This window comes from Hyla sarda, chromosome 1 (genome assembly GCF_029499605.1).
Source record: "Hyla sarda isolate aHylSar1 chromosome 1, aHylSar1.hap1, whole genome shotgun sequence".
NCBI lineage: Eukaryota > Metazoa > Chordata > Amphibia > Anura > Hylidae > Hyla > Hyla sarda.
This window is the reverse complement of record NC_079189.1, coordinates 543,783,640-543,809,605: the sequence shown is the minus strand read 5'-3', so window position 1 is coordinate 543,809,605 and position 25,966 is coordinate 543,783,640. Positions and strand designations below refer to the sequence as shown.

The window sequence follows — 25,966 nt, the reverse complement described above, 5'->3', positions numbered from 1 at the left end:
CTACTCCAGTGCATATCTATGGGAACAGGAAATCATGGAAAGCCATAGGACTTATGTTTTTTTGTCATTGTTTGTGGAGCAGATTGTTGCATCTGAAGGCTACACTATTTGCAACTGAGGCCAGGTGACCGAAGTTTAAAAGGGTATTCTCCTCTGAAGATTTTATCCCATAGGATAAAATATAGAAAGCTGCTTTATGTGGTTCTGACTGCTTGAGCCCTCACCAATCCCCAGAAAATGGACAAAATTCTCATGGGATTGAATAGGGCACTTTATAGAGAAGGAATAGAGTGCTGGCTGTGATATGCATTTTGGAGACCATTTTGTCCCTGTTTTCAGGATCGGTGGGGGACCCAGAGGTTAAACCACCTTCGATCAGCATGTTATCCACTATCCTAGCTGGAATACACCTTTCAGAAATAGAGAAATGAAGGAGAAGGACTCCTGGCTTCTGTGAGCTGTGAGCGCCTGGTTTGTGTAAAGCTTTGCAGCTAGTTTTGTTGTTCTTTTTGTCCCTTTAATTTATTTTAGGATTTTTCCTACTCCTAACATTTGTCACCTGCTCACATGATAATAGTCTCATGCACCACTTGAAAGGTTCTGCTCTTTCCTCGGAGAGACCTTCCACCGGGTTACTAGTTGAAATGATAAATAAAGAATCCATGTCAGGGACTGTCCAGAGCAGGAGAAAATCTCCATAGCAAACCTCTCCTGCTCTGGACAGTTCATGACATGGACAGAGATGTCAAGAGAGAGCACTGTGATCAGAGTGAAAAGAAATTAAAGGGGTTATCCAGGATTAAAAAAGCACAGCAAATTTCTTTCAAAAACAGCTCCCCGTGTCTCTCCAGGTTGTGTGTGGTTTTACAACTTGGCTCCATTCACTTCAATGAAACTGAGCTGCAGAACCACACCCAACCTGGAGACAGATGGGAAGCGATTTTTGAAAGAAAGTAGGTGTGTTTTTCTATTTTTGCGTTTTGGTTTTTGGAGATTTAATTTTTTTTACGTTTACACCATTCTTTATACAGGATCATTAACATTATATTTTGATAGTTCCGACATTTACGCACGCGGCAATACCAAATATGTTTACAAAAAAAATTATGCTTTTTGGGGGGAAAAGGGGCAATTTTCGTTTTTATTGGGGGAGGTGATTTTTCCCTTTTTTTTTCTTTTTTTTTTACTTGTTATTTTTACATTTTTCAACTATTTTTTATTTTTTTTTTACACATTTTATGTCCTATCAATAGCAATCAGTTGATTGCTCATACTGTTCAGTACTATGCATGGGGCATAGCACTGATCATTTTTATTGGTGATCTTCTGCTCTGGTCTGCTCGATCTCAGACCAGAGCAGAAGACCACTGAAGACGGCTGGAGGAAGGTGAGGGGACCTCCGGCCGCCATTATAGATGATAGAGGATCCCGGCGCCAGCGTTGCGGACGATCTGATCATCTATTTTAACATGTGCATTGCTGTAGATTCCCGTCATGTGTATTGATCACAGCATCTGAGGGGTTAATGGCGGACATCAGCACGATCGCGGATGTCGGCCATTACCGGCGGGTCCCCAGCTGCTGATAGTAGCCGGGACCTGCAGTGTATGCCGCGAGCACCGCTCCTATTCTCGCGGTCATACAAAGGACTGGTGCGCTAAGTACCGCTGCACCAGGACGTACATTTATGTCCGTGGTCGTTAAGGGGTTAAAAAAGAAAAGAACTTCCTCTATAGTATACAGAAGCTGATAAGTATTGGAAGGATTAAGATTTTTAAATAGAATTAATTTACACATCTGTTTAACTTTCTGGCATCAGTTGATTTAAAACTATTTTTTTCCACTTCAACCGGGTTACCCCTTAAAGCTTCAGGTTAAATAGATTTTCTGGGAAAACACATTGGTCTATCTTCAAGTGTGGCATCAATGTGTTATTAGTGGGTGTTTAATGAATTAAAGGGAATTCATCACCCACATTTATTTTTATTTTTACTGATTAGAGACAGATTAAAAAACATGTTATTTTCTTTCTTACCTGTTTCTATTTTTTTACTCCATTTTTTTTAAATTTAATCTTTTGTACATTATTATGGGGACTGCTCCCTTGCCTGATGTTTTTTTTTTTTTAGCAGCATTTACAGCTTTACAGTGGTCATGGACAATAAACCGGACCTCTACCATTTGCATGAATTGGAGATGCTATAAATCATCCTGTGTCATTCTACAGGGAAGGAGTATTCTGAGCTCTTCTGTGAACAGTGGTGGGTCCAGTGTTATCTATCTTACTGGTGTCACCTTTTGCTGTACTCATGTCTGTTCTGAGAAGAAAGACATTGCTGGGACATAATTTTTACAGAACAAGAAGTCTCTGATTGGTTTATGACCTGGTGGTCAGAATGGAAACTGCATGATTTGCAGATTATTATAAATTATAGATAGTAACATGGAAAATTAGAGAGAACATCAACAAAAATTCATAAAAAATATGGTTAACATAAAAAAAAACCTGATTTAAGCAGCAGGTCATTTTCTGTTGACAGATTCCTTTTAAATGCAGCTGAGCCGCCATTTAAGGCGCAGCTGCACATATGATCTAGCTACTGTGACTGGAAAAACCATAAAGGGGTCATGGCACTCTTCCATTATTACTGCTGATCATCAGGGGTTGGACACCTATCGATCACACATTTATGGCCTTTCCAATTTCCTTTTATAATCCAGGAATGTGCACATATTATATGTTTATGAGGCAGCTTGAATTAGTCTGTTAATGTGTTTTTAGTAATCAGGCGGACTTCTCCTTACATCACCTATTTTCTGACTTTAAAAGTGCAATTTATATTAATTGATATTGCTTCGGATCCTATTAGTTACTGGCACATCTCAAATGAATTATTAGTTCATTACGTTTCTGTCAGCCTCAATCATTCATAGCTAATTTTCCTGTCAGCTGTCGTAAGAATTCATGGCTTCGGAAGCACCTTTATGAATCGTCTTACTATTCTACCATTAATCTTTAATGTGTTGATTCCCAGTGAAATAGATTTTTTTTGTTTTCATTTGAATTGAAAAGTCAAATGAAATGTTGGAAGCTTAAAATATGTTGTTTATGTTTAAATATGTTAGTGCTCTGTATCTTTATGCATTTTTTTGCCTCATTGACCTCCTGATGATTGTGTATATGTACCGGTATGTGTTTATAATTTATAATTAACATTATTTGAAGTTAAAAAGAGAAGGGGCACAAAAAGAAAAAAGGGACAGCAAAGGAGATGAAAAGTAGGGGTATAACATGAGGCATGTAAAATATTAGGTAGCATACCCCAAGCTGCACAAGCACAATAACTGTAGGGTCACACTCGGTGCACCCACAGTATATTTGATGCTGTGGATGCACTGCCAGCAGTCACAGAGTGATAGCAGAGTGAGCTCCCTGTAGCTCTGTATGTCCGATCGTAGCAGAGGATTTCCTGTCAGCAGTCACAAGCTGACACACAGAGCAACCTGGCTGCAGCAGGGAGCTCAGTCTGCTGTCACTCTGTGACTGCCGGCAGCGCATCCGCAGCGTCAAACTCGCTGTGGGTGCGCTGTGGGTAACCCTACCCTAAAAGTACAGGATCATCTATATTATAATTGGGGAGAAACGGTGAAGAAGGATTCATAGTTCGTCAACAGCCATATGTATGTGTTTTAAACCAGTGTCACTGTAGCACATAGTGGTTTGGAGTACTGCACACTCCAAATTAGCATTCTCATTATAAAGATGGAATGTCATCTACCCTAAAGAATTCCTGTGGTGCAGGAACACTCAGTCCCTATACAAAAGATAGGGAATACATGTCTTATCATGGGGGTCCCACCGCTCGGACCTCCACTAATACAAAGGATAGGGGATGTGTTCTGCACCACAGTATTCCTTTAAATACAGGTTGACTACATTGTAGTGCAGTGACACCTAGGTTTTACTATCTTTAGTCCAAATTCAAATTAGTTGAAATGAGTAAAGTTATGTTTTAGAGGAGTTATCGTGAGGGGATCTTTATACCCCAGGTTTTTGTGGTTTTACATATTTTGTCCTTTTACATATTTTGTCCTAGGTCTTTATGCCCCAGGATTTTGTGGTTTTACATATTTTTATCCTCCCATCTCTTGTGCTGCATCGGTTACCAGGATTGTCCTCTCAGACAATAATATTAATTCCTTACATGAAGAGTGTTAAAGCATACCTGTTAGGTCCCAGGGGGCCCTAAATGCTGGTCCTGGGACCTAATAGGTAGGGAGCTGAAAAGTATCACCTGCCATAACTAGTTTCCAGTCATAGGGGAGAGGATTTGGCAGCTTTTACTCATGCTTGCCCTTTCTCCTACCACCCACACTGGCAGGATTTAAAGCTTGAGTTCAGTCAATGAGTGCTTTTTACTTTCCTTACACTCCTTGCACCCTAAGGCACTACATACTGTTACATAGTTTATAAGGTTGAAATAAAGACAGGAGTCCAATTAACAAACTTAAACTCTAATGTGTTGATCCAGAGTTGGCTAAAAACCCATTATGACAGTGTTTCCCAACCAAGGTGCTTCCAGCTGTAGCAAAACTACAACTTCCAGCATCCCTGGACAGCCACTGTCTGTCTGGGCTTGCTGGAAGTTGTAGTATTACAACAGCTGGAGGCACCCTGGTTGGAAAACACTGCTCTGTGAGACTGATGCCAATTACCCCAAAAATACACATATGCCGGCTAGTGATTGGCTCATGCAGCTTTATGTATTCTGCCCTATCTATATATATATATATATATATATATATATATATATATATATATATACATACATACATACATACATACATATATATAGATGCAAATCATAAAATGTTGCAGTATCTTGTAATTCCTTTTTTATTGGATTAACAGCATTTTGTAGAGACAAGCTTTCGGGATTCCTCCCTTTATCAAGTCCAAAGAAAATCTAAGCTCACAAGCAGAAGACACAGGTTACATCTCACAAGTATGCAGGGGTTAAGACAACAGATGTGGAGAATTCACACTAAGATGGGCCAGGTTATAAGAAATTTTGATAATGAGATAAGAAGCTCAAATCCACATTAAGTCCCCTGTTTTTCGAGTCAAAAAACAGTATCATTTTGGCTTCAAATGTCTTTCTCTCTTGTGTGTTTTTGAAATTTCCTCTCAGAGAGAAAGACATTTGAAGCCAAAATGATACTGGTTTTTGACTCGAAAAACAGGGGACTCAATGTGGATTTGAGCTTCTTTTCTCATTATTAAAATTTCTTATAACTATTGTCCTGCTTAATTATCAGTCTCTCCCCTGCCCCCCCTCCCTCACCCTTTTTCTCATCCTTATCTATTTAGTTTATGTTCCTATAACAGGACAATTTATGGCCCATCTTAGTGTGAATTCCCCACATCTATTGTCTTAACCCCTGCATATTTGTGAGATGTAACCTTTGCTTTGGACTTGATAAAGGGAGGAATCCCGAAAGCTTGTCTCTACAAAATGCTGTTAGTCCAATAAAAAAGGTATTACAAGATACTGCAACATTTTATGATTTGCATCTGCATCACTGGACTAATACGGCTACTCAAATTTACTATATATATATATATATATATATATATATATATATATATATATATATATATATATATATCTCAATGGTCCTTATTTACTAAGAGTGGAGTTTAGGGTTCTTTGTTGGTCTTAACTCCCTACAATTTTTTTCCATGGTATTTACTAAGGTTTCCCTACATTTTCCACTTTCCCTAGCTTTTTCTTTTTTTTTTTATACACATGCTCTGATCTGTAGGGTTTTCCTCAGCTCAAATACACTACATTTTCTGGGGAAACCTTAGTAAATATGTTGTATTTTTGTGAAATTGTCGGGAACACACCCCTTTTTGGTGACCACACCCCATTTTCCTGTTGGCCACACCCCTTTTAAGGTTTTCTTAGTAAAATGGAGTCAGTCAGGTTTTTTCAATTCTGGCGCAGACAGAATTTGGAGCACAACCTGACAAAACATGTCGGGTTTGCAATAGTAAATGAGGGCCAATGTGTGTATGTGTGTGTATGTTCTATTATCACTTCCAAATGTGAAAACATGAAACTTGGCACACATGTTACTAATATGTCAACAACAAACATAGGATAGGTAATTTAACTTTTACCTACCCCCATTTGCAAGAGTCAGGATTTTTGTTTAAAGTCCCATACAAGTCTATGAGAAATATATGTCATTGCATCTAAACTTCTAAACAGCTGGAGCTAGTTTGATAATACTCACATGTTACTTATATGTCCACTAAAAATATAGGATAGTTAATTTAACCCTAACCTACCCTCATTTGCTAGTCGGGGTTTTTGTTTAACCCCTTAAGGACCAATACAAATAAACCTGTACGCCCCTGAAAGATCAGGCCTGTTTTTTTCAAATCGGAGATGTCTGTCTTTATTAGAGAATAACTCTGGTAATGTTTTGCCAATCACAATAATTCTGACATTGTTTTTTTGTCGCAAGTTGTCCTTCATGTACATAGTAAAAGTAAGCCGATATCATTTGTAGTTTTTTTTTTACAATGCAAAAAATCATGACATTTTTACAAAAAATTACGATTTTTGTTCGGAGTGGGGAGAGAGGCTGGTATTATGAAGGTCCAACACCTATTGAGCCAGACGGAAAATAGATACTTATCCTTTGAGGAATTGTCCTCAGCCTACTCTCTTGGCCCCGAACACTTTCTTCCATACCTACAATTAAAAGCCTTCCTGGAACCTAGATTGAGGGACCTTGCTAGAGAGAGTGTACCCAACTCATTTGACCTCTTTATAACATCAGACACAGGTTTCCACTACCTGGCGGGACTATATAGACATTTACACAGAAGGGGGGAGGATACAACGTTTCAGTCCATGTTTCGTTATTGGGAGAAGTTAGACAGGCGGGACCTAGCACTTCCCATAGTAGAGGGTTGGATGAAGGTTTGCAAGGCTGCCATAAATGAAGTTTGGAGGGAAACACAGTTCAAGCTCATGCACCACGCCACGTATGGGTTCACTTTCCCTAGGGCCCCCGATCGTCCAGACCGTATTGAAAATTGCCCGAAGTGTCATACCTACAGGTCTGACTTAATGCATAGCCTGGTGGGATGTTCTGCTGTTAAATCCTTGTGGGTATCGCTCTTTGAGATTCTGCGAGGTAAATTACGGATCTCTGTGCCGATAGATCCGGCGCTGGTGATTCTTCATGTGTCCCGGAAGCATAGTGACCTGACCCTTCTGATTCACTTGTTCATTTTAGTAACTAAACGATGTCTACTTTCTCATTGACTGAAACCCTCATTGCCTTCTACTGGGGGGATTTTTCTACAAATGAAGAAATACCTATTTTTTTATGTCACTGATCTCCGACGCTCTAAAGAAAAATCGGTGAAGGCCTTTTTTAAGAAATGGAAGTCTTTTCTGACTTTCTTCTGTACAGATGACGAAATTAGGAGGGTGAGTGAACAGTTTAGAGATACATCATGGTATCTCACACGCTCTATTTCAGGGACTTTGGGAAGGTTAGAATTATAGACTGTTTGTTGGAGGGTCATTCTTCTGATCCAGGGCTGTCAGGTGCTGGTGAACCCAGACTGCGCTTATCTTTTGATATCTGATACTGTTATATCATAGGCTTATGCTTTCTTTTCCTTTACTGGATGTCTCACGTATTGGACCGAATAATTACCATTGGGGGGATTGGGTTGCTTTGGGGTTTTCTTGGGGCAAGGGAGGGGGGTTGTTTGGAGTCTTTTCGAATCTTGTTATAATGTTGTGTAGATTTTGCATCAGATATCTACTTTTGTAATTCTCCCAGGGGATTGTCCTGGTAAATATTCCTTTATACTTGTGAAAATCAATAAAAATATGTTTAAAAAAAAAAAATTATGATTTTTTGCTATTTTAACACTAATAGGTTGCATATATTTATACTTTCTGACCAAATAGTTTATGAAACTTAAACTTTCAGATGTCTACTTTATTCTGACATCATTTTTTGTTTTTAATTTAACATTTTAAATTAGTTAGAAGCCTAACAATTTAACTTGAAATTTAGAAAATTTGAAAAGTACATCTTTTTTATGTGCAATGCAAGGTTTGCAGAAATTAAAAGGTAGTAGAACATATGAACCCCCCCCCCCCCAAATTACCCCATTTTAAAAACTAGACCCTTCAAGGTATTCGCTAGGGGCTACAGTGAGTATGTTAACATCATAGTTTTTTGGCAGGAATTATTACCAAGTCAGTGTTAAAAATTCGAAATTTGCAATTTTTCACAAATGCATCATTTGGGGGGCATATTTTTTGTACGTCACTTCTGATATTGAAAGAAATGCACCCTATATTTTATTTAGCTGCTTGTCCCATGTTCGGAAATACCCTCGCTTAAGCCATATATGGTTTCTTAGCCGCGTGGTAGGACCCAGAAGGAGAGGAGCGCCATTTGGCTTTCAGGGCAGAACAGTACCCCCACAAGTGACCCCATTTATATACCGCACCCCTACAAGTTATTGGCTGGACCAGGGACCTCTCTGATTTGTCCTTGGTCGGCTAGCAGTATAACACGTCTGTCTGTGACAGTTAAGGCTCCTGATGGATATATCCGCCATGTTGTGGGAATAAGCACCCGCTCATGGTGAATATATCCATCACTGCTGCGGCTGGATAGCTCAGTGTGTCCGCTCATGACTGCCGACGGGAAATCCGCCGCTATGAGTGGACACACAAAGCTACCCAGCCGCAGCAGGGAGCTCATTACCGTGACTGCTGCATAATGTGTAGGATCACATGGTGGACATACGCAGCATATTACATGCTGTGGATGTCCGCCAATGCGATCCTACACAATATGCATTTTTTTAATTAGATTCATTCAATACATTTTTTTTTTTTTTTTACACTTTTATAAATTTATTTTTTATTTTTACACTTCTATTTTATTTATTTTTACACTTTTTAATGCTTTGGAATACTTACTTCTGACCGCGGCTGTAAGGGTTAAACTGTCGGGAGTGAAGTTCACTTCACTCCCGGCAGTGCAGCAGGCCCCGGCCAGCTGCGGCCACACACAGCACCCCTCGATCGCGATGCGGGGTGCTGCAGAGGAGACAGAGGGAGCCCCCTCCCTCTGTCATAACACTTACAGCCCGCGGTCACTTCCGACCGCGGCTGTAAGGGTTAAAACTGCCGGGACCGACGTTTACTTCGGTCCTGGCAGTTCAGCAGGGTCCCGGCTGTGTGATACAGCTGAGTCCCTGCCACGATCTTGTGGGTGCACTGGGCAGCACCCACGAGAATAATGGACGAATATAGACGTCCAGGTGCTGGAACGCCCGCCAACCTGGACGTCTATACTCGTCCATGGTCGATATCGGGTTAAAGTTCAATGCAAATCTATGGGAAATATATGTTACTGCATAATGTCCGTACGTCTGGAGATATTTCGCTAATACTTGGTCACATTACTTATGTGTCAAATAAAAATATATATTAGCTAAATTAACCCCTAACCTACCCCCATATGGGAAGGATGGGGTTTTTGTTTCAAGTCCCATGCAAGCATATAGGACTTCTGGTTCCTTACACCACAAGCTCTGCTCTGCATCTCCTGGTGAATACGTCAGTCCGGCTGGCAAGCCACAACCTCCCCACATTCCATGCCCCATCTTGCGAAGACATGCCCACCCTTTAAGCCACACCCCTTTATTTTTTTTTAGGTTATAGTATCTTTACTACAATGCAGTCCCACTGGAGGATGGGATATGAGGATTAGAAATGAGAATTAGATATGGGGATATGAGGATGGCATATGAGGACGGGATATGATGTCAGAATATGAGGATTAGATATAAGGACGAGATATGGGGACAGGAAAAGGGGACGGGATATGAGGAGGGGATTTGGGGTCGGGATATGGTGTCAGAATTTAAGGACAGGATATGAGGATAAAAGCTTCCTCTTTTTTTTGCTTTTCCTCCCCCACAAGGATAAGGTAGGAAAAACCGTGCAGCTGGACCATTGTATAGAACCCACAATTTTTTTTTATAATTTTCCTCATAAAATGTAAGCTCTGGTGGACAGGATCCTCACTCCTCTTGTTTAAATTGAAGAAAAGTTTACTATGTAATGTCTGATTTCCTTTTTACATACGCCCTATGCAGAGTAAAGTGCTGGCAAGTATGTTGGTACAATATAAATAGGTCTTATTATCACTCTAAATGGTACGGATTTAGTCTTTAAAAATGTCTACGTTTTTGAGAGCCAGTGGCCATACAGTTTGTAATATTTTAAAAGTCTTCTTTTTGTATTCACATATTTTGTGATCTAAATATATTTAATAAAGCAAAGCGTGCCTGCAGCCACCCTAACCTGATGTGCTAAGGAGCAGCAGTGTTTTACTGGTGACATATCAGCGCTGAATTTTTATCAAACTGTATATAGTATAGATTAGGTTAAAGGACAACTGTAGTGGAACACTTTCATATATGCCTGTTCCCGGGCCTCAAAAATAAACAAAATAAACTCATACATACCTTCCTACGAGCCCGCGTTGGTACGGCACAGGCCTCACGGTCGGGCAGTGCTTACGTCATTCCACTTCCTGGGGACGCCGCAGAGCCGTCTGCATTTCACCGGCCGTAGCGATGTCCCGCCCCGGCTGGTGATAGGCTGAGCCCACCGTCATGTAAGGAGCTCTGGCCGGCTTCTTACATGACAGTGGGCTCAGCCTATCACCGGCCGGGGCAGGACATTGCTACGGCCGGTGATACGCCGAAGGCTCTGCGGCGTCCCCAGGAAGTGGAATGACGTTAGCACTGCCGGACCATGAGGCCTGTGCCGGATCAACGGGGGCTCGTAGGAAGGTATGTATGAGTTTTTTTTGTTTATTTTTGAGGCACGGGCATATATAAAAGTGTTCCACTACAGTTGTCCTTTAATGTTACTTCAACTTATAATTATCAAGGAAAGTTTTATTCTAACCTTCTTGTACCACACTAAAAATATATCAATTACTTATGTTATTACTTTGTATGTAAATAGTTTGAGGGTTTTCTAAGGGATACTATTTTGGAGTATTTTCATAAAAATAAATTTATGACACCATAACAGCATTGGTTAATGAGGGATCGGTTCTGTCAAACTAACCTGATCAGCTTTTATGAGGAGGTGAGCTCCCGACTGGACCAGGGGGGAATCACTGGATGTTGTATATCTGGATTTTTCCAAGGCATTTGATACGGTGCCGCATAAAAGATTGGTGTATAAAATGAGAAGCATTGGGCTGGTGGGAATGTGTGTAAGTGGGTAAGTATCTGGCTTAGTCATAGGAAACAGAGGATGCTTATTAATGGTACTCATTCTGATTGGGTGACTGTTAATAGTGGGGTACCTCAGGGGTCCGTCTTGGATCCTGTTCTATTTAATATATTAATTAATTACCTTGTAGAAGGGTTGAATAGTAAAGTAGCAATCTTTGCAGATGATACTAAACTCTGTAGAGTGGTCAACACAATAGAAGACAGTGCACTGTTACAAATGGATCTGGATAGGTTGGAGGTTTTGGTTGGGAAATGGCAGATGAGGTTGAACACTGATAAATTTATTTCTGATAGAAGACAAATGACACGGCACCCTGGAAACTTTGTGCAATCTGCAGCTTTTCCTGCTAGGATCGGAGTAGAGAATGATTCACAACCAACAAACAGCGCAGTTCTTTTGCGTCATTATGACACTTTATCAAGGTGAGCTGGGAAGGAGGGCGGTGCCATCCATTAACCCTTCGTGCAAACAAACAGACTAATGTAACAGTGCTATGTACAGAATGATGAAAACATACATATAAAGCATATAAAGTAATTTGCAAAAAATTTCAACATGACACATATATCCGGCATATGATCACTTCTACAGAAAGGCTGACAGATCATTTCTGTCATTGAGTCCCAGACTACCGGTAGCTCCAGTCCGGATTATCCATCTGGCTTCTGCCTGAAGCAACCTAGTGTGTCTGTCCGAGCTGCTCTCAGAATTATGAATATGCTGCAATCCTACAAACCGGACTCCCGCTGTGCCCCCATCATGACTGTCAATCATGTGTGTAAACGTGGACTCCTTTACCTGTACGAATAGAATAAAAATGTCCACGTATCCTGTGAAATAATGGGCGGATAGTCTTACCAATGTAAAATAACAAGCAGGGACAAATAATAGCTTAAACTATAAAATCAGATCTACAAATTATGAAATCTTTCACCAAATGATTAACAGGGCCCAGGCGGACACAGCACAGATGCTGACAAAAGGAGCATTGTTTGCAGTGAAAGTTGCCCTGGGGCAAGCCCCACTGCAACCAATTCACATTGATAGAGGAGATGCGTTTTTTTACAAGTGTGTCCCGTAAATTTTGTGTCCTACGGAACGAAATCAAGGGACGTTGATTAGTCAGGTCTAACAGATCCTTGTCTGTTTGAAGGAGATGCCAGTTCTTATTGATGCTCTGTTTTATTACATCAGCCACGAGGTTAAATTCAAATGAAAAAACAGCTCGTTTGACTGGAGTTTTCTTGTTGCGTTTCCTAGCCCCAAAGATCAGATCTCGCCGTTCCTGAATTCTAGCCCTGTGAAAAGCCTGTTGGATTTAAGAGTCCGGATACCCCCTCTTTCTCAATTTGTCCATCAGGGCACAGGACTGTTCAATGAAAGTGGCATAATCAGAGTTGTTCCAGCGTAACCTTAAGAACTGACTGTATGGCAAGGTTTTAGTCACATGTGAAGGGTGGTAGCTAGTATATGCCAATAAGGAGTTTGTCGCGGTGGGTTTCTGATCACCACTCACGTCTATTGCACCATGATGTAGGAATAGTTCCAAATCAAGAAATTGGACCCTATCACCCCCAAACTTAGCCATAAACTCCATATTGACATCATTAACATTGATGTATTCTGAAAAAGCAAAAAAATGTGATTCATTACCTGTCCATACTATCAGCACATCATCTATGTACCGGGTCCAGTGCCGTATATATTTGGCATACTGGTTACCCGGTCCATAGATGGCGCTTTCCTCCCACATGGCCAAAAAAATGATAGATAGTGTAGGTGCCATGGGCGTGCCCATGGCCATGCCAAGGCACAGGGCATACCATTGTCAGCCTTTCTGTAGAAGTGATCATATGCCGGATAAACGTGTCATGTTGCCATTTTTTGCAAATTACTTTATATGTTTTATATGTATGTTTTCATCATTCTGTACATAGCACTGTTACATTTGTCTGTCTGTTTTCACGAAGGGATAATGGATGGTACTGCCCTCCTTCCCAGCTCACCTTGATAAAGCGTCATAATGACGTGAAACAACTGCGCAGTTTGTTGGTTGTGCATCATTCTGTACCCCGCTCCTAGCAATAAAGCTGCAGATTGCACGAAGTTTCCAGGGTGCCGTGTCATTAGTCTTCTATCGGAATTGCATTGCCTTGCTGTTTGTACACGAGCACCAGATAGTCTGCTGTGTGCCCGCTGATCGTCGGACAGGATCCAGCCCTGCAGTGACGTAGGCCCAGAGGTGGAGTAGTGCTGACAATTCTTTTACCTGTGACTGATAAATGTATGGTTATGCACATGGGGAGGTAAAATCAGGGCTGGGATTATGCATTAAATGGGAGAAAACTTGGGACGACTGACATGGAAAAGGACTTAGTTGTCTTAGTTAATAGTAAATTTAGCTGTAGTGACCAGTGTCAGGCAGATTAAAACATGGGGTGCATCAATAGGGGCCATGACAAGGAAATAATTCTACCACTGTACAAATCACAGACAAAGTACAGACCAAACATGGAATACTGTGTACAGTACTGGGCACCAGTGTACAAGAAAGATATAGTGGGTCTGGAGAGGGTTCAAAGAGGGGCAACCAGAGTAATACAGGGAATGGGAGGACTACAGTACCCAGAAATATTATCAGTATTAGGGTTATTTAGTTTAGAAAACAAAAGGCTTAGGGGCGACCTAATAACTATGTATAAATATATCAGGGGACAGTACAGAGATCTCTCCCATGATCTATTTATACCCAGGACTGTATCTATAACAAGGGGGCATCCTCTACGTCTAGAGGAAAGAAGGTTTCTACACGAGCAGAGATAGGGGTTCTTTACTATAAGAGCAATGAGACCGTGAAATTCTCTGCCAGAGGAGGTGGTCATGGTGAACTCAGTAAGAGTTCAAAAGGGGCCTGAATGCATTTCTAGAGAGTAATAACATTACAGGTTATGGATATTAGATTTATAGGGACAGAAGGTTGATCCAGGGATTTATTCTGATTGCCATATTTGGAGTCGGGAAGGAATTTTTACCTCTAAGATGAGGTTTTTTTTGCCTTCCTCTGGATCAACTCAGTAGGGACTGATTAGGGATATTGTTTGAACTTGATGGACTCTGGTCTTTTTTTCTACCTTATGAACTATGTTACTACCTTACTATTAACATAGCAATACTATTATATAACAGTAGCAGCATCTTTACAAAAAGTGCATTTCATGGTTATTTTTTTTTATTGTAGGGAGTTCTGATATGGCATGTGGACTTTAAAAGGGAAGGGGTGTTCCAGCTTTTTTTTTTTTTTTTAAAGTAATATTGGGTTGGGGGAAAATATAAAAAAAATAACATGCTTACCTAGCCCTGATCACCCACAACTCCTGTTCACATCTGTCCAGTTCCCCGGTCTTCTTTCTTCTTCCTGCTTCCAAGACGAGCACTGGGTGCAGGACCTGTTGACTCTGCCAATCACTGGCTGGGATGGGACACCCCTGGGGTCAGCAATTGGCTGAGCTGGCAGGCCCTGCTCTATGTGCTTGTTTTTGAAAGAAGAGAGAAGATTTGGGGACAGGATTTAGGCAAATGAGAACTGCAGAGGAAGGAAGCATGAGTTAATTTTAATTTTTTTAGCTTTTTTTTTTTCAATTTTTCTCAGCACCATATAATAAAAAATAATAAAAAAATGTTTGTTGTATCAAGTCTAAAATAATCATTATACATCATTGTATGCATGCAGATACTTCCATATCTACCTGAGGAGAGATAGTAACAGGAGTGGATTTACAGAACACATTGAATTCTGTTGAATCCAAGAAGTATCGGAGTTCCACGTGAGATGTCAGATGATGGCTGTACGTGTAATTTATATATCTCTTAACTGGCTGTAGTATTTTATGGAAAACATGACCCTTCATTCACTTATATGAGCCTACTGACATCATGTCTCCCCAAGCCATGTAATATAGATGAGGAATGTCAGAATAATATGCAAGAGATAAATAACTAGTTGGAGGGGGACTTATGGTGAAAAGAGAAGGGATCACTGACATTTATATTGTATGACATTATGACTTGGGTTTATTCTCATGAAATTGTTGTATTCACTTGTTTTATTTGGCTTTTTAGTTAAAGATTTTTTAGTTTGCCTGTTGTTTCAGGAGGCATTTTAGACAAGTTGCCATACTTGTACACTATAAATAATAACGTGTGTACGAATTAATATATATTCTGCATTTTCAGCAGTTTTTTTTCTCCCTCCCTCTTTAAGCTCCTTTACTAATCGTCTGATTTTCTTGAACTCTGCTTTAAAATTAACAGAGACTCCCTTTACATAAATTTGGGGTCCGGCGCTGATCCCATTGATTTGAATGGGACCGTTCACATTCATTTAGCATCTCATGGGCACCGGAAAGGGGAATGCATCTTGTTGTTCTCCCCTGTCCAGCATGCACAATAAGAAATGCTGGATCCTAAACAACTGATGCCACCTGATTTACTGTTATCAGTTTTGGCATCAGTTCTGGTGAGTTTAGGCTGAGCTGGACATATGTGAACCCGGCCTCTCTGTTATGATGTCTTCCATGCACAAGCAGAGCAGGATCTCTACTTTGTTTCCCTCTCAAATGTAAGAGTAACCTGAAGAGCACTCAAATGAAGTGAGATAAAGACAGATAGACACAGAGATGCTTCTGGTGCTCTTTATAAGTCATCTACCTAATCCTACCACCCTTAAAGGGTTAGATTACTTAAAAGGAGTAACAGCATCATCTGTGTCCGTCTTTAGCTCATTTTATTTGTCCAGTCCTCCCCCTTCCTCTCTCCATAGACTTCCATGGGCAGCAGCTGTAATCTGATCCCTCCGTGATCTTCTAATCCACCCTCATGCCTGAAGATACATTTGTACCAGTAAAGTTTTTGCAATAACAACTACCTTTACTAACTGCTTTTACTACCATAGAGTAAATTAAGATAGTTAACAATTATAAATTTCTTTAAAGGAGATATCCAGCTAAATGTGGGGAAAATTTTTAATTAAATAAGTTGTATTCTCACCATGTATCCACAAGGCAGCACAGCTGATTTGTTTCAAAATTGGACTCCCCATAGCACCCATAAACAGCCTTTTAAAATCCGGTTGAGTGAGGCAATAAGTCTGTTTATAAGATGGGGGAAAATGTGCTCTTGAGCTTTTTTAAGCACAAAAAAGTGTTAGCTATATAACAAAGCTGCCACATATGGAATGGAATTGGTTCCAGAGCCCATGCCATATTGTCTCCATACAGATTTGCTGTCCGATTGCTGTCTCAGTAACAGCCCCGTCTCTTCTGCAGAATCTCCTGACATCACTAGAAAGGTTTGCATTCTAAGTGAGTTACCTTCTGTGTGTACCTTTCTTTCAATTTATTAATTTCTTGTGTCCTAATTTTTTCAACAACTTCACCTAACTTAATCGCATGCCAGGCTTTGACTGGCACAACACATCTGCAATACAAATGTGCCAAGACGGCATTTCAAGTAAAAAAAAATGAATTGCCAGCCTTGCTGAGAAGAGCTAATGCCTTATTTTTCTCTTCCAGTTATTAATGAATGTTTTCTTGTAAAACAGCTATAAGAGAACAACACAGCTTGCCAAGGCAGCTGCAAAAAAAATCCTGTAGAATTAGCCAAATCAGTCAAGCCATTAATTTTCTAATATATCAGTTGTCAGTAATCATAACATTTGTTCCACGGCATCCAAGTCATAAGGAGTGTTTTTGTAAGATTGCGTGTCCTGAACAATGACGGGATTGCAGCGTTAGTAAAGTGGGCCAATATTTGCATTTTTTAAATTTGTTTTTGTCATCTTTTTACTTTGTTACTTTTGATGTGAAATATGTTCCACTTAAAAACGGAATGGCTAATTCATGGACAGGCGAAATACATGGGCAGGCAAAGGACTGGAGCTGTTCTTACTTAGCGGGTCTGGAGGAAGACCCCCACTTTATAACCGCTGTATTCCCTAACAGGGATCCCCTCCCCCATTTCATGATGTATATATTCTAATTTGTCATAGTAAAAGGGGATATCATAGTGGACAAACACCTTTTAAATGTTTAGAAATATGCACACACTAAACATACTGGGGGCTTTTATCAATGTTGGTTTGGCTGAAGTGATTTTTTTTTGGGGGGGGGGGAGAATTGTGTGTACTTTTTCAAAGTCGACCCAATGATGGTGTAGATTAGCGCCTAATAATACTGATTTGTGCCTTTTTGTGCAAAAATTCATAACTACTGAGAAAAAGTAACAATGTGCTCTTCTGCAGATGAGTTTTCAAAAACTAAAAGAAAAAAAAGGCGCAAACACTGAACTGCGCCAAAATATGCACCCAACATACACAACAAACCCAGTGTATGTACAATGATAAATCCTCACCCCCACTTATGTGTGACCTAGGATACATTGAGGCATTGTTCACGCTGTTCAGTGTGAATAAAAATAAAATAATGTGTATGCCTGGTTTTTGTTTTTGCATACCCCTCCTGGAGGTATTCGTTTTAAAACTGACACCTCTGTTAGCTTTCACAGCAATTTTATGCCAGTTCCTTTACTTACTAAATGTCACAATGTGTTTTTGTTGTCATTGTTTTTGCTCCGTTTGTTTTTCTCATTCTTCTAGAAGTAAAGTTATTTTAGTTTTTCCTTCCATGGTTTGATCGGCATTTGGATGCAGACACCAGAGCTTTGCTGTATGGGACACATGAGCAAGTAATGTAATATTTATTCAGCACTGTTCTTTACACGGTTCAGTGTTTTACTCACCATATCTTTATGGTATCTGGTCTGCAACCTGCCTCTAGCACTCGAGTGCTTAGTCATTGAAGTAGCATTGATGAGCCCTTAAGGGAGTAGCAAGCATCTACAGAAGTTTCCTTCAGTATGCTATTTCCATTTTTAGGTTCAAGCTGCACATATTGTATAATACATGCTGAAGTCCCTTGGAAAAATCCGCAAAATGAAAAAAATAAAAAAAAGTCATTAATGTGGAAGTAATGTTAAACTAAAACCAAGAATATAAATTATGAAAATCACCATACTGAGTTCTTTATGACTAAGAGGTAGCATTACTTATACGAGAAAGTGGGGAGAGCACACAAGGGGCTATATCACCTATAAATATGCGCAGCAAGGTTCTTGGTGACCTCCGGTCAAAGTCTCCTGCAGGGTGCACGTACACAGATATGAAGAATCAAAGTGGGACAAACAAGAAACACGTAGGTGCACTCACCACAAGGCAGAGACGGTCAGGTCCAGGAGTCCGGTGACGGGTAGCCGGGCCACGGCATAGGCGCTGGTAAAGTGTGGCGCTCGGAGGCTACGCCGGCAGTTTCGCACATAAGTGCGTGCTTCCTCCGGCCTGTGACCCGGCTACCCGTCACCGGACTCCTTGACCTGACCGTCTCTGCCTTGCGGTGAGTGCACCTACGTGTTTCTTGTTTGTAGCATTACTTATGTTTAGAAATAGAGATCAATTTCTAGATACAGTAAATGTATACACACCCCTGTTAAAATTCCGGGTTCTTGTTACAGAATGAGACAAATCGTATCAGAATGTTTCCCACCCCTAATGTGACCGATATCATTAATAATTCAATTGCAAAACTAATTGACATCTTTGAGGTGGGAAAACATTTGTAAATAAATAACACATTTTAACATGGTTGCATAAGGCTGGAATTCCACTGAGGATTTTTTTTTGCAAAAACGCAGTAAAAAATGGCAATTTTCCTGCACGGCGTTTTTTCAGTGAAAAAACGCTGCATGCAGATGTTAGCTGCAAGGCAATAGTAAACTGCTAAATGCCAGATCAACTTGCCGTTTTTTTTTTTTTTTTTATCCTTTTGGCGTTTTTTCAGCAATTTGGGGCTCAAAGGCTGGTTTTTCAAAACGCCCAACAAAACCTAGTTTGGCGTTTTTCGCACAGAACTCGTGGCATTTTCCTCCCATAGAAGTCTATGGGAGAGCAAAAATGCCATGTTGGTTTTAGCGTTTTTGCCATTGGTTTTTATTCTTTTTTGGTCTTTAGCGATCCAAAAAAGTGATGGAGATACTTTTATTATTAAAATTTCGTAGGGTACCATTAAAAAATAAATTATAATTTTTTTTTTTACGAAATGTATCTTTTTTATAACAAAATTTTTATTAATTTTTAAACCGGGATCAATGTGGGCCGGCCGACAATAATAAAAATGTAGTGTGTGTGTGTGTGTTTTTCACTTTTTTCCCCAACATTTTTTAGGTGGTACTACTACTCCCAGCATGGAACACACTGTTCCATGATGGGAGTAGTAGTACCTGTACTAATTGACAGATCACCCCAGGTCCATTGCGATCCTTCTGTATAATTTATAGATGCGGACGGACGCTCTTCTATTGTCCCCTGCATTGACGTATATATACACCTATTCATATTTCCCGTCTGTGATTGGCCAGATGGTTCCAGCCAATCACAACTCTCTGTGGGAAATATGAATAGTTGTAAATATACAGCAGTGCAGGGGACCAGAGAAGAGCAGCTGCCGCATCTATACATTATGCAGGAGGATCACAGTGGGTGTCAGTAGTGATACCCGTTGTGATCTGTCCTTAACTGCGAGTACTACTACTCCCAACACGGAGCACACTCTGCTCAATGCTAGGAGTTGTAGTACCTGCATTAATAGACAGATCGCAACAGGTGTCAGAAGTTACACTCGCTGCGATCTGTCTATTAATGCAGGTACTACAGCTACCAGGATGGAGCAGAGTGTGCTCCATGTTGGGAGTAGTAGTACTTGCAGTTAAGGACTCTATTCTATGTTCTATTCAGTGCAGAGATGCGAGCGCTGTATAGAGCCGCTCCGCATCTCTGCCATATTATGGACGATCGCAGCGGGTGTCAGTAGTCACACCAGGGGCTATCTTTCTATTAGTACAGGTACTTCTACTCCCATCATGGAACTGCCGCAGAGCCGTCGGCGTATCACCGGCCGTATCGATGTCCCGCCTCGGCTGGTGATAGGCTGATCCCACTGTCATGTAAGAAGCCAGCCAGAGCTCCTTACATGACAGTGGGCTCAGCCTATCACCAGCCGGGGCGGGACATCACTACGGCCGGTGATACGCCGACTGCTCTGCGGCGTCCCCGTCCCCAGGAAGTGGAATGACGTCAGCGCTGCTGGACCGAGAGGCCTGTGCCGGACCAACGGGGGCTCATAGGAAGGTATGTATAAGTTTATTTTGTTTATTTTTGAGGCCTGGGCACAGGCATATATAAAAGTGTACCACTACAGTAGTCCTTTAACAGAGGTGCGTTGAATCCATAGTGGCTTGGCCTTTAAAAATTAACAGAACTGATTTTACTTTTAGTATGATATTTTTAAATGTATCATTTGCAAATAATTTAAAATCAACAGATTTTTAAGAGTACATTGATTATTGAGAATATTGAGTTGGTTTTTAACTCTACTTCCAATGGGAGGGTGGCATTCAGGTTTTACGTGGCCCTGTGCAGATGGTAGTTTGGCCCTCAAATTTTTTTTCGTTTTATGGGTCCAAGGAACCTCATGCACACACTGGGTTAAATACCACAGTTTAACTCAGTGCTGTGGAGTCGAGGAATCGGAGTTGGACGAAATTTTGGTTACCTGGAGTCGGAGTCGGCAAACAATGCACAGACTCCGACTCCTACTTAATTTAGATTAGAATGGAAAAAAAAGCAAGTTTAAATGTCCCAATTCACAAAAAGTTATAATTAATGACTTCTCTACTGTGAGAATAAAGACCAATGCATGCAGTGCCTCACGTAACCGCAAAATGAACACGTTAAGTGACCGTGAAGAAGCATGCTTTCCATGTGCTTCACTATATGGCACTCAACACACAAATAGGAGCGGCAGTACTTATACTTTCCATAGTGTTGCGTTCTGCTGTTACAGGGAACCCATGGGTAACCTAGCCTCTCACTGATAAGGGATTAAGTAAATATGTTTTTTGCAGGACTAGAGACACTTGTATAAGTGAAGAGAATGGAGGGTCAATAGTTCAAGACTGAAGCTGTAAACATTGGAAAAACTGCTGCCATTCAGCTATGGCTATAAAAACTTGTAAACACCGATTGTTAGCTTAAACTTTAAAACATTTGCATATTAATACAAAGGAGACGGGGAGTCGGAGTCGAAAGTACAAAAAATGTCGGAGTCGGAACATTTATCTACCGACTCCACAGCCCTGGTTTAACTACCAAGATGTTCCTTTGCTTGACATTGCAAGTTGTTTACTTTAGTAAAATGTCCTATTAAACTGCCACAGAATAGAAGACCAATGTCATCTAAGTTTGATTACTTCCAATCTCCGTTGTTACATAGGAAACACCGTCTGTATTGTTTTAGCTGTTATCACCATTGTTAATTACATGGTTTTTACCGCTATCTTGTTTAGATTATGTCAGTAATGATGGAGGGTATTCATGAAAGACCAAGCTGGAAAGAAATAATTATAGGCAAGCTTTCTGTAAAATTGGCTTCATATTACCTGCACCATGTGATTGACAGCTTCTAAGGTAAAACTCATTTTAAAAGTAAAGAATCCTTTTTCCCGATAGCATCAATTTCCTTTGTATAACGTAAAGCAGCAGTAATAGCTGGGGAACCTTGCAGTAATATGGAGATTATCTTGGAAGCTGACACCATTTCAAATGAGTAATTATCTCTCAATTAAAATTCTGTGTTGTGCAAATTATTCATTTTTTTTCCCCTCCTTTTTCTTTGCTTGAAATATGACTTTGCTATTACTGCCTTACTGATGAAGGGTGCAGGATGTAAAAGCCTGCTTGAGATAGTCTAGAACAATTTGTGGTTCAACGCTGTAGAGATCCAAAGGCTGAATTACCGCTTTACATAGCGTTTCCCCTTAAAATAAGAAGAAAAAAATAACTTTTGTCCTTGAGTTGACATCCTTTAAACAGTTGCAGGAAAAACTTTTAGACTCTTGTGAATTGGTTGTGCAAATCTTTCAGCTACAGGTAACGTTTAGTAGGGGTGATTTCTGCTTAAGGGGGATTTACATGTTTTCAAGTGCAAGAGTTAACTTACCTCTTCTCCCTGATCTGTGGATGTTTGCTCAAACTGTTGTATTATTAGTTCATTTAGATTGTGTTGGTCTATAATTTGGACTTCGGCAACATTCCACATTTTAATAATAGTCATTACAAGCCAGATAATTCAGAAACTTCTATCTGTTTCAGTGGCCCATGCTGGAGCCCATCACAGAGGAGGCCTTTCTGCTTAAAGCAATTATTTTATTTAAAAAACTTTTGACATGTAAACATTTTTTAATTCAGTCCTCAGACCTGCTCCAATTGCGAGTTATAAGACTGTGAAGTGCATGGCAGTGCTCTTGACCCACCGGTGGCCACTCCATCAGACTCAAGCACTATCTAGACTAAAGCAGTGAATGAGTTGGGTTTGATTGACAGCCACAATCATTAACAGGAAACAAATTATGACTTACGGAACAGATATGTGCTTTCCGAAAAAGGTACTGAGAATATTTTTAAAGAGGTCATATTTTACCCATGGAAGATGCCATACTTCCTCCTTGTACAGATCATTATCTCTGACATCATCTACATGGAGGGGAAGGAGGAGTGCAGTGCATATGCACTGCACTCCTCCTTCCCCTCCATGTAGATGATGTCAGAGATAAGGATCTGTACAAAGTAGAGGAAATCGCTGCCCATGCTTGCTCAGCCCATTAAAGAGGACCCTGCCCCCACCATCCCGATGAGTTAATATTTTGGTGGAAATTTATCATGCCCTGCACCAGCAGAGAGCTGCAAAATTGTGGAAAATTTTAGCGTAAGCCCTTTGTTTGTGCAAAATGATGTGCAAATTCCCACTTTACAAAAACAAATGTATGCGCAAAGATTTTACACAATGTTGCTACTCTTTGCTGGTGTACAAGTGGGTCAGCCATACCCAGTGCTTTTCTAGGGCTGACTTCATAATAACTGGTTAAAATATAGTTTCATACAGTGGTTTCTGGATGTTGAACTATAGCTTTCCACTGTCGGGTATAGATTAAAGATATTTATCGTATTTGTTAAAGCCGTACAATGCACTGGTGGCGCTTTCTCTATTCCATGGAACCTTTTAATCATTAGTGTATCCACTTGCAGCCCTGTCATTCATTGTATAATCAAAGCATGGAAAATATATTGTTTATGGCAATCAGTAATATAGCATACAATAAAGTGTTACTAGAACGATTGAATTCTTCTGAGCCCTACAGCAGCAAGGCATGATGAAAAGGCAATGTCCATTGATTCTTGATATTTGCTGTTGATTCTGTTAGCTGACACAGGGATACCCCAAACAGGCTTTTTCTATATTTAGTAAGAGAGTTTGATTAATGTGGACACCAATATAGGGGCATATGAATACGTAATATAGATCTTAAGTGTTAGAGAATGAAAAGCTTGACTCTAGAAGTAGCAGCTAGTCCCCCATTAGTGGAGAGGGTGAGTCAGCCCGGCTGTATTATTTTTTTGTGTTTTATGTTCTTTATCTGTATAGTTTTGCCTTTTCTATAGCCTTTTAGTATTGCCAGCTATTGCTCTGTTGAATTATAAATGTAATTCATTTCAGGTGTACATCTTTTGTTTCCTAGGACTTGCTTATATTGAAAAGTCTTTCTAATGCAGCTATTAAAACATCTGTCTTGACTTCTTACCAATCAATTCAATCTTGTCACTTACCTGTTCACTATCCCAATTTTAAAGCATTGATTGTTTGACCCTTTAAAGGGGTACTCCAATGGAAAACATTTTTTTTAATCAACTGGTGCCAGAAAGTTAAACAGATTTGTAAATTACTTCTATTTAAAAATGTTAATCCTTCCATTACTTATCAGAAGTTCATTTCTTCTTGAATTTCTTTTCTGTCTGATCACAGTGCTCTCTGCTGGCACCTCTGTCCATGTCAGGAACTGTCCAGAGCAGGAACAATTCCCCATAGCAAACCTCTCCCACTCTGGACAGTTCCTGACATAAACAGAGGTTTCAGCAGAGAGCACCTTGTTCAGACAGAAAATAAATTCTAAAAGGGAAGAACTTTATCTGTATTATACAGCAGCTGATAAGTACTGAAAGGATTATGATTTTTTTATAGAAGTAATTTACAAATATTTTTTAACTTTCTGGTACCAGTTGATTTAAAAAAATGTTTTCCAAAGGAGTACCCCTTTAATATCTCATGTGCACATCACAGACACATGTACACAGGTATACGGTTCCGTTCAGTGTTGCAAATCCTTGTGCTTCTATCTGATGCCACTGTATAGCAGCATATCACATATTCTCCCGAAGTAGTGCTTCTGTTAAACAGTTCATTTGTAATATGTCATTCAATATTGGTTGCTTCTGTTGGATTCTGTTTTATAATAATAAAAAAAAAAAAAATGAAATGTACACCTCAAGATAAACCTTTCATACAATGCAGAGGTCTTCCCGAGTTGTAATACTCATATACTAGAGCCTAGCTGTAAGCCTATGGAATCATATTGGACAAGTATTAGAAACGTTGATCATTATGGTCGTCAAACATCTACAAAATGTATCAGACTTGTGTGATGGTGGAAGATATTGCCTTGCTTAGTCCAAGTGTATTAAGCCAGATCAGATTTTCATTGTTAGTAAGTGCAGAGATGCCAAGAGTGTAATCAAAATGGAGAGAATTGTAAACTCCATCAATATCTGTGTTCTAGTGTAATCTGAAATTTAAAGCAATCTGTTACCTGCTAAATTTGTGTTAAACTTCCGGTACTGTAATATACATTCCAATAAGAGGATACAGAAGATACATGTGTAACATGTCTTTTTTTTAAATTCCTTTTCAAGTGTCAGAGAGGCATGACCTAGGGTCTCCAGTGCCCCAGGACTACAACACTTCTGTGCTGTGATCCCTGCCCTCCCGTTTATTGATATACAAGCAGGGGTTAATTTACAGCTCTAATCCCTGTAGAAATCCTGCACATGCTCCGTAGTGTCTCAAAGCAGCACAGGCACTGTGAGCAATTGAAGGTAGCTTGTCAGACTTACTGCGCCAGTGCCATCAGAGATACAGGCAGGCACTGTATCTCTATCTCCAGTAAATGGAGTCCTGCTTGCTTTGCATATAAATAAGTGGGAGGGCAGGGATTACCAGGTTTTTTGGGCATAAAGACACACAGACAGATTTCATGTGTATCTTCCATATCTTTTATAGGAATGCATATAGCACTATGCATGGTTGCTTACTTTACATTCGCTGGGCCGATTTCTCTTGTACCCAGCCTATGCTGTACAGTTGATTGGCAGTGCATACAGTCTATACATCTCTGATCATTTCTGTACAGGAGCAGGGAGCATGTCAACAGACAGGAGTCCCTGTTGGTGTACATACTTCTATGGCATGTTGGGCCATAGTGTAGTGTGCCACAGAAGGATCTGTTATGGGCTTTAAATGCAAGAAAATGTACCCAGCTTTTTGCTCATGCGCCCTACAGAGATGCCTCTTTTTTTCACATGAGGGGTTATC

General features: G+C 40.2%; 1 protein-coding gene across 1 annotated transcript in view; it reads left to right on the top strand.

Moving 5' to 3' along the window:
• Window positions 1–25,966, top strand: part of IPO11 (importin 11) — a 494,099-nt gene that overhangs the window by 212,821 nt on the left and 255,312 nt on the right. The gene's annotated exons all lie outside the window — the stretch shown is intronic.